At 36.6% G+C, this 10,583-nt stretch overlaps 1 long non-coding RNA gene across 1 annotated transcript; it reads right to left on the minus strand.

The window, feature by feature from the left end:
• Positions 1-1,035: 1,035 nt before the first annotated feature.
• LOC104092244 (uncharacterized) lies at positions 1,036-9,598 on the minus strand. The gene is made up of 2 exons (XR_685382.4): positions 8,959-9,598; positions 1,036-1,529 (listed from the first exon to the last, which is right to left on the minus strand). It is a non-coding gene; the product is annotated as an uncharacterized lncRNA (long non-coding RNA).
• Between the last annotated feature and the right edge of the window lie 985 nt (positions 9,599-10,583).

A 10,583-nucleotide genomic window follows, 5' to 3' on the forward strand; every position in this document is an offset into this window, starting at 1 on the left:
GTCGGTTTTGGGTGTTGAAAAGGATTGTCCTTAGATGGTTTCTCGCAATCACTATTGTTGCATTTTTGCAATAGTTACAACTGATTTTTGGTGGTTTAATGGAGGTTTTCAGATGGGTTTTAGGGAGGAAAGAGGGTGGTTGTCATGAATTTGTGTGATGTGAAGATGATAATGGGTTGAAGAGGAAGAAGAGAGGTGCGACTGTTTCTCCTTGGAAGTTTCTGCTACCTCTCTTTGCTAGTGATGGGTTTTTTTTCCCCTGTTCTTTTTTTGTGAATGATGGGTATATATCTTGAAGTGCTTGGGCAAGAAAAAAGAAAAATGTGTGAAGAGGGCGAGTGGTCCCCACCACACAATGGAAAGGAGGGTCCCTCTAAAATGATAACATCGTCCTCTCAAGTGGAGAATCAATTCAAAATGAAAAAGTGAAGGCACTTTGTCCACTTGTTATGTGAGTGCAAGTGAGGATTTGTTAAAATATAATAAAAATAGAATTTTCTTTTTATCTTTTCTTTTCATTTCATTTGTTAAAGTTAGAAAATTTGCAAAAAGCGACATTTAAAATAATTGACCATAAAATAGTATAACAAACTATAATTATTAAAAATTATTTCACAAAACTAAACTTCCTAATATTATATAAAACCAAGAAAAAATGTATTTTTCTATTTCTTTTGAAAAATCATCGTGCCAAGAATGGGAAAGAAGAAATTAAAATTCTAATTGCCATGTGACTGTTTTTTGTTGATTTCTATTTTTACGAGAAATAAGATAACTAAAAGTAACTAAATAAAATACCAATTAGCTAGAATAAATAAAAAATATTTTTGTAGTTTTCATTTAAAGGGAAAATAAAGCAAAAAGGTCAAAAGTAATCAAAATAGCAATATTATACCTAAAATAAATATTTAAACACTAAAATGTATAAAGTTTCGGGGAGGGTCAAAAATTACATGTCTACAGTTACCCCTCTTTGACTGAAAACACGAAGTTTTCATACAAAGAATAACTAGACAAGTTTTTTGACCCGGCCAATATTCAAAAGGGAACAAAAGTAAAAGAAGGAGAGTGCGACCGAGTCCTTGTTTTGGACAGCCTACATATCCTGGGTTATAAGAGAATCAAATCAGGTGTAGTTCAAAGAAAATGATGGAATGATGAGTTGGAGAGTCGAGTGTTCCGTCGAGGCTCCGGTCCGCGGTCTTATTTATTACATCAAGAAAGTGAAAAATAAAATAACATTAAAGAAAAAGTAAAATACAAAGTCTTGTCCACTTTTTGTGTCTTGCATCCTGCATGTTTACTTGAAATCTTGTAACCCGAACTGGAAGGTGGGTGCCTTGACTTTGAAGATTGACGACCTACTTTTCGATCAGAGTTTGGAACTTGATTCTTGGAAAGCCGGGTTGCTGACATATTATCAAAGCTAACTCTGACTATCTTGTGATCGAAAAACCTTTTCTTTTCTGAAGAAAACTAAAACTACAAGCTTTAATCATCACATGTGCTCTACGACGGGGCCTGCAAAGCTATCAAAGACGAACAAAACAATTTATTTTTGCCCCATGTTGGACTAGGGAAATTTTATGAGTTATTAGAGAAGCTATAAAATATCTAACTTATTGAAATATAGACAAATACAACAGTATAACCTAGCTATGTGAGGATATGAAACCACGGCTAGTACCCTGTATTAGCAATAAGGTGAGGCTCATGGCGCTCAGAGATGCTACAAAGAAATGTTGTACCCTATGTTGGCAATATAATGAGGCTCATGGAACTCTGGGATGCTACTAGGGAATGTCGTACCCTATGTTTGCAATAAGAAATGCAACCAGGGGATGTAGTACCTTGTGTTGGCAATAAGGTGAGGCTCTTGGCTCTTTAAGATTCTACTAGGTAATGTTGTACCCTATGTAGGTAGAAAATAATGCGACCAGGGGATGTAGTACCCCTGTGTTGACAATAAGATGAGGCTCTTGGCTCTTTAAGATGCTACTAGGGAATGTCATACCCTATGTAGGCAGAAAATAATGCGACCAGGGGATGTAGTACCCTGTATTGATAATAAGATGAGGCTCTTGGCTCTCTAAGATTCTACTAGAAAATGTCATACCCTATGTTTGCAATAAGAAATACAACGAGGGGATATAGTACATTGTATTGGCAATAAGGTGATGCTCTTGGCTCTTTAGGACGCTACATGGGAATGTCGTACCCTATGTTGGAAGAAAGTAATGCAGTCAGGGGATGTAGTACCCTATGTTGGCAGTAAGATGCGGCTTGTGGCATCTGAGATGCTATTAGGGAATGTTGTACCCTACGTTGGCAATAAAATGAGGATCGTGGCGCTCAGAGATGCTACTAGGGAATGTTGTACCCTATGTTTGCAATAAGAAATATAACCAAGGGATGTAGTACCCTATGTTGGTAATAAGGTGAGGCTTTTGGCTCTCTAAGATTCTACTATGGAATGTCGTACCCTATGTAGGCAGAATATAATGCGACCAGGGGATGTAGTACTCTGTGTTGACAATAAGATGAGGCTCTTGGCACTCTAGGATGCTACTAGGGAATGTCGTACCATATGTTTGCAATAAGAAATGCAATCATGGGATGTAGTACTCTGTATTGGCAGTAAGATGACGCTCGTGGCATCTGAGATGCTACTAGGGAATATTGTACCCTATGTTGGTAATAAAATGAGGCTCGTGTCACTCAAAAATGCTACTAGGGAATGTTGTACCCTATGTTGGCAGAAAATAATGCGACCATGGGATGTAGTACCATGTGTTGACAATAAGATGATGCGACCAGGGGATGTAGTACCATGTATTTAAGATCAACTCAACTAGGGAGTGGAGACCCTATGTCTAACATAAAATCAACTAGGAAATGGAGACCCTATGTTGGAAAGGAGACTAGGGAGTGGAGTTCCTATGTCTAAAATAGATCAACTAGGGAGTGGAGACCCTATGTTGGAAAAGAGACTAGGGAGTGGAGACCCTATGTTGGAAAAGAAGACTAGGGATTGGTGTACCCTATACTATAATAATTTTGAACTTTTTTTATTTATTTAGAGAATGAGTAAAATGCGGGAAAGAAATTGGAGAAGACTTCACTTTTGAAGTTGTTGCTATTGCAGAGCTGTTTCTAGCTCCCGCGCGATTTGTTTTTTCTTTTTTTTTTTCTTGCATCTGCTTCTTGCAAGGTTGCTTTTGGATTGCACATGTTTTCTGTTTTTCAAACAAAGAACAATTGTTAGTTTGAAACGGTGGTTGGTTTTGCGGCCTTGAGTGTTTCATCATTTGATCTTTATCGGTTTCTTTGATGATAATTTCACTTGCAACTGGTTGTTTCCTGAATACTGATTGCACTTCTGGCCCCAGAGAACCTTCAGCTTTTCTAAATTTTGCCATGACAGTTGGTCGCGTGGGACTTAACCTTTTCAACTTTATTTTGCCTTTGTAGGGCTTTTGCTTCTGACTTCTTTCTCCCAATTTCAATATTATGGCATTTAGGAATCTTTGGCTTTTCAAACTTTGTCAAGACGGTTAGCCATTTGGGATTTAACCTTTCCAACTTCATTTTTTCCCTTGTAGGCACGTCAATTTGAATTCCTTCTTTCGAGAGTTTTGTGATTTTACAACATTAGCAACTATGGCCAGTCGGGGTTGACTTGATGCCCTTGCCGAGGCTGGATGCCCTTTGTTTTTACATGTTAGCTTGTATCAAACGAGAGCCCTGTAAATCAGTCTTGCCATCCATTCTTTGCCTTAGTTTTGGAACAAAGTTAGACTAAAAGGGATTCAAATATAAAAATATTGGAATGGACAATGAATTTGGACAAGAGGAATCCCTTTTGGGGAAAGGAAAGATGGACTTATATGGAGTACATGCGGACTTCAATGAACATGACATGCCTTTTGTACTGAATGCATGATCTGTGTAAACCGTCCGACCCTCATAAATTCATCACGACTTTTTTCTCGAAACCGAGAAACCTTCCCCAAGACTGTGTAGATGCCAATGACTGTGGGAATCCTCTTTTAGATTAGTAGTGCCTTTTTCGAGGTTTCACCAGCTGACCTCTCTCATTTCTCTTCTCATTATCACCTTATAGTGCTCTTTGCGAGCTTTCACTAACAAGACTCTCTCATTTTTAATTTTTCTACTCACCATCGTCTTACGGTGACTGTGGGGGTTTTCGCCAATAAGATTCTCTTATTTTATTTCTCTCATTTGGATGCATCAGATCCAGGTAATTGTATCCTCCAATTCTTGAATATTCTTGTCGATTGACCGGAAGAACTTGAAAAGGATTTAGGTAAAAAGAATTTGGATTGAATTATAACTTTGGAACCTTTCAGGTGAAACCATCACCGAACCATTGTAACATCTGCCCCAATTTCAACTTTTGGGGGAATGTGAATTTTTATTTTGGTGTGACTGAACCCCAGAGAGAGGCTACCTACGTATCCTTTCAGAATCAAGTCGAACGTAGTTTAATCAACTTTGTTTTTGATTTTCTTTTGTTTTTCCTTTTTCTTTTTTTCTTTTTTTTCAATTTTCTTTTTCTTTTTTTCTTTGTTTTGTTTTTCTTCTCTTTTATCTTTTTTTAAAAAAATAATATTTTCAGGTTCCAAAGAGGGTAATCAAAGAAAGGTAACCAGCTCAAAAGGGTTAATAAAGGGTTAATGATATTTGGATAGAGAGAATGAAAGTCTTCGCCATCCCAATCAGAGAACATAAATGCTACATAGAGCGTCATGTGTGGACCTTTCCCATTTGGAGCCCATTTTACTTTAGCTTCTTCATGAGATGGGAGGATACATCTTAGAATGAGTTGTCCTATTTCAAATTTTCTGGGCCTCACTTTTTGTTGTAGGCACGGACCATTCTTTGTTGGTACAACTGCCCATGACAAACTGCGGCCAATTGCTTTTTATCAATCAAAGTTAACTGTTCCAACCGGGTCTTGACCCATTTTTTATCCTCAAACTCGGCTTCAACAATGACCCGAAGAGAGGAAATTTTAACTTTTGCAGGTTTCAATCGGGTTTGGCTTAGGCTTATTTCTGATTCTTTGTTTTATTTCCTTAACCTCATCTTCATTGCATTCTGCTTCTTGATTCATTATTTTGAAGTCTGACAGCATCTTAGGATCTGGGCATGAAGTCCGCAAGCATGTCATGTTATTAAAATCTGCATGAACATAACTGAAAAGAGAATAAGAAAAATGACAAGATTAAGAAAAAGACATTCCCGGACAATGAAATATTAATTTTATTTGATTTTAATTTTTAATTTTTAATTTTTATAGATAGAAGGGTTTACATCGAAAAATAAGACAATAAAAGTAAACATTCGGATTACACCCAAAAATAATCCGAACGTAGAAAGAATAGCAAGACCGGCTACCGAGACTCTTGTCTAATAGGGAACTTTCAGGTTTGGTGACCGCTTTTTGGCTTTTCTTCTGTCTCGGCAATGGCTGCAATGGCCTTCAGTGTCGGATCAAATTCCTCATCATCACAGATCATTCCAACTACTAGCACATTGGTATGAGTAGGCAGAGGATTATTAATCATATTAGGGGCCTCTTCATCCCTAAGAACGATTCTTAGCTTCAATCAAGTATTCGGTTGCCCTTTTTAGGGTCTAACAGCCCTATGTATTATGTCCCACTGCTCCGGAGTGGTATTCACATCTAGCATCAGCTCGGTGTGAGGGGGACACAGGGTTTGGCCGGTTCGGGGCCACTGGCTGCAGCAGACCTAGCCTGATTAGCTTTTGGTTCCTTCTGAGGGGCTCTTTTGGGCGAGGATTGCATTGGGGAACATTTGGTTGGGGATTATATGGATCTTGGTAGGGACGAGGATTTCTGATATGTGGAGATAGATTTTGTGTATAATGCTATGATCTCGTTTAAGGTTGCGCGTTCATCACCGCATAGGGAGCCGGTGCCACGACATAAGCAGCATCTTGATGGAGATAATAGTGTTTTAGGACCTTAGGAAACATATGTGATTGGTTGAATGACGTGCGAGCCCCCATCGAGCTGGAAGCCATCATGGATCCCTCTTATCTCCTGTTTCTATTCATCAAAGCCTCTGAACCATTTTGAACGGCTTGTGATGTGGCCTTAAAAGCAGCATGACTCAAGATTCAACCCGTTTTTAAACCATTTTCGACCATCTCCCCAATTTTGATAGCCTCAGCGAACGGCTTACCCATACCGGACATCATATTCTGGAAGTAGTTTGCCTCTTGGGCCTGTAGGAAGACCGCAACCATCTCTGCTTCGTCCATTGGAGGCTTTACCCTGGCAGCTTACTCACGCCATTTGACAAAATATTCACCGAAACTTTCCACGGTTTTCTTTTCAAACTGGACTCAGAGTTCTCTTTTTGGATTTTCACTCTTGTTTTTCTTTTTTTTTCGCTCTTTGTTTTCTTTTTTATTGTTTTGTCACTCTTTTTTTCCACTCAGTTTATTTAATGGCTATGATCGAATCTGATGGGGATTACCTATGCATCATGACGCCGCATGAATCAGATCTTGCATAGTTCGGGATACCGGGAACAAAGTACATAAGCTAGCTTTTTTCTTTGATTTGTTCTTTGGTAATTTTTGAAATAAAAGACTTCTAAAGAAAAAGAAAATAGTTTTTGGATTTTGATATTTTTGCCTTTAAATTTCCAAAAGAACGACTTCTAAAGAAGAAAGAAAATATTTGGATTTTGATTTGATTTTTTTTTCTTTTTTTTCGAATGAAAGACTTTGGGAAAGAAGGAAAATATTTTTGAATTTGATTCTTTTTTTTTTGTATTTCCTAAGGAAAGAATTCTAAGAAGCAATTAAAGAAAGAGAAAATATTTTTGAATTTTTTTTTTGAAAATTGGGGCCGAAACCGATGAGGTTTGCCTACATATCTCACATCCTGTGAGAATTAGACCCGCGTAGTTCGGTAATATTTCAGGAATGGGATGACACTTTTTTTTGGAAAAAAATCAATCTTATTTCGTAATAATCATTTTGGGGTAAACTTTTGACAGGGTTTTTGAATTTTCAAATACCGAGATTTTTAAAAATAGGGTAAATTTTCTCTCTCCTATTTTCTTCCTTCTGGTTTTCTCTCAATTCTTATTTTTATTTTTAGAAGCCGGTCAACATGCCCGAATCAAACATAATGTACATGTAGCACATAAGATGTATCAGGATGGTCTTGTAATTTTTGGGTACACCAGTCCAAGATGGACCCAACCCCTATGTTGAGTTCCTAAAGTCAAATGCACGTGATGCAAACAAATGTTTCTACTAGGGATCCGGCATGAGGCTATGTTATTCTAGGTTTAAAATCCTAGGGGAATGTTTTAGACCTGTCTTACCCAAGCGGACAACTCGAGCCGAGGTGGGGGCAACGTACCGGGAGCATGAAAGTCTACCCGGCCTAGTTACTGATCCAGCCTCGTTATATTTGGCATGCCCTCTAACAGAAAAGTAGGTCACGCGTATGTGTGCACCGTAAATTCAGTAGAATCGGAAGGGAGGAGTAAAAAGGCAGTTTATATAGTTCAAATAATATCAAAGCGATAAATGAGTGGCAATTAGCACATTGGGCTCACAAACACAGTAATATAAACAATCAAGAAAGCCAAGTATAGATCACATTACAAGCTCAAATTCTGAACCCTGAAACAGAAGTTCTGGGTCTCTTATCCCCAGCAGAGTCGCCAGAGTTGTCACACCTCCCTTTTCCGAAGAATAGGGAGTTTTTCCAATTAAAGTGACATTATTTAAAATGGAATTATTTAATTAATTAGAGTCGCCACTTGGAATAATTGTTATGGTGTTCCAAGTTACTAGTTTGTTTTAAAATCCCAAATTGAGGAAATTGACTTTGTTTTAATGTCCGCAAAATACAGAAGATCGGGTAAGGAATTCTGTTAATCCGGAAGAAGGTATTAGGCATTTTCGAATTCCGTAATTTTAGCACGGTCACTTTAATCATACCCGGCCCAATTAATTTTTTAATTATGTATTTTTAGAACCTATGTGTATTTTCCTTTTTACCGATTTAATTACTTTGATTATCACATTGTGGATTGTCTTTGAAACGAACCATGTGTGTATGAATCTGTTTTATTCGGGTGCCGAAATCATATCACGCGTACGTGTACATGATTAATAACACTTAATTATTTTTGTAAGAAATTAGTTTGTCAAGTCGCGCGAACGCGTACTTTACCTTTAAGCTTATAGATCACAACTATGTCACGCGAATGTGTACATAGCCACGATAATTAAATAAGTCGGGCCTAAGCATGCTAGCGCATTTGAATTATTCTTTTCCTAATTTTGGAATCAATTTGAGGCCACAGAGTTATGGATAAAAATGATTGCGGAGGAAATGATGTAATTTAGTCATTAGGCTAATCAAATCAGATGCTTCTTAAAGTTGTCATGCCCCACTGGTTATCAAAACCATCTCAAAACCAAAAACTCCTTACAATTTCATAGACTACCGTGACCCAATTGTTATCAATCACTTTAATGTAAACCCAAATTACAAGTTCTAATTAACCCCCATTTCCCGATTAATTTACCATTAATAATTACACATCAGCTTAAATAAGAACTGACAACAAATTAATCTAAAGCGATATTAAGTAACAAACTAGCCAACAACGAACCAAGGTATTTATTACTCGCAAATGAAAAATATGGCATAACATGAATTAAGTACTAAATCCAGTAAATAAAAATAAAATGAATTGTTTACCATCAAAATTTATGAATCACCCATTTAATATGCTAATTCAAGATGATAATGTATATATGTATATACATATATAAAGACAAAGGAAATAAAACTAGGTTAAAGCTAAAAACGCATGAAGACAAAGAGAGTGCCAAGAACTTTTGCATTAATTAAAAATGAGATAAGAATTGAACCTCAATGAGTATTGATGCAAAGTATATAAAAAGCTTCCTGCAGACTAAGAGCTCAAGCGTAACCTTGACTAGAGACCTCACCAATACCTCAAATGGAACTAGCAACCAATGTCTGGAGCATTAACTGAACTCGATCCCAAAAAGGTTGTTGTTTTGTGAAGAAAGAGGGTTGTTTTCGAGCTATTTTTCAGCTGAATTTGGAGCTTTTTTGGACTGGTTTTACTGATGGTTTTGTGAATGGAGGTGATTTGATTCTTGGGAGGTTTTACAGCTGGATTTGGGGTGGTTTTTCGGTGGTCTAAAGCTGGTTTTGAGGGTTGTTTTGTTGGCGTTTTTAGCAGAAAAAATCGGGCTAATTTGGGGTGATTTAAGGTGGAAGAAAAGGGTCGATTTTGGGTATTGAAAAGGATTGTCCTTGGATGGTTTCTCGCAGTCACTGTTGTTGCGTTTTTTGTAATAGTTACAACTGATTTTTGGTGGTTTAATGGAGGTTTTCAGATGGGTTTCAGGGAGGAAATAGGGTGTTTGTCATGACTTTTTGTGGTGTGAAGATGACAATGGGTTGGAGAGGAAGAAGAGAGAGGTGCGACTGTTTCTCCTTGGGAGTTTCTGCTACCTCTCTTTGCTAGTGATGGGTTCTTTTTTCCTTGTTCTTTTTGTGTGAATGATGGGTATATATCTTGAAGTTCTTGGGCAAGAAGAAAGGAAAATGTATGAAGAAAGCGTGTGGTCCCCACCACACAATAAAAAGGGTCCCTCTAAAATGATAAGATCGTCCTCTAAAATGGAGAATCTATTCAAAATGAAAAGTGAATGAACTTTGTCCACTTGTTATGTGAGTGTAAGTGAGGATTTGATAAAATATAATAAAAATAGAATCTTCTTCTTATTTTTTCTTTTCATTTCATTTGTTAAAGTTAAAATATTTGCAAAAAGCAACATCTAAAATAATTGACCATAAAACAGTATAACTAACTATAATTATTAAAAATTATTTCACAAAACTAATCTTCCTAATATTAGATAAAACCAAGAAAAAAATGTATTTTTCTATTTCATTTGAAAAATTATCGTGCCAAGAATGGGAAAGAAGAAATTAAAATCTTAATTGCCACGTGACTGTTTTTTGTTGATTTTTTTTTTTACCAGAAATACGATAACTAAAAGTAACTAAATAAAATACCAATTAGATAGAATAAATAAAAAAATATTTTTGTAGTTTTTATTTAAAGGGAAAATAAAGCAAAAAAGGTCAAAAGTAGTCAAAAGGGCAATATTATACCTAAAATAAATATTTAAGCACTAAAATGTATAAAGTTTCGGAGAGGGTCAAAAATTATATTTCTACAACCATGACTCAACTAGCAAATGTCCAACTTAATCAAGTGCACGATCCTAAGCAAGTCCATGCTATGGAGGGGGTTAATGTATTATTGAACAATAAGAGGACCAAAGGTTCACAAATAAAAACTCGAGTGGAGAATTATGTGCAAGATGATGGTGGTTTTGATCAAGATAATTCTTATCATGAGCAATAAGAGGAAGTACAATATGTGAACAATTTTTAAGGGAAAAGAAATAAATTCCAAGGCTCAAATCAACAACAATGACGACCGCAAAATAAC

Source organism: Nicotiana tomentosiformis, chromosome 3 (assembly GCF_000390325.3).
Source record: "Nicotiana tomentosiformis chromosome 3, ASM39032v3, whole genome shotgun sequence".
Classification (NCBI taxonomy): domain Eukaryota; kingdom Viridiplantae; phylum Streptophyta; class Magnoliopsida; order Solanales; family Solanaceae; genus Nicotiana; species Nicotiana tomentosiformis.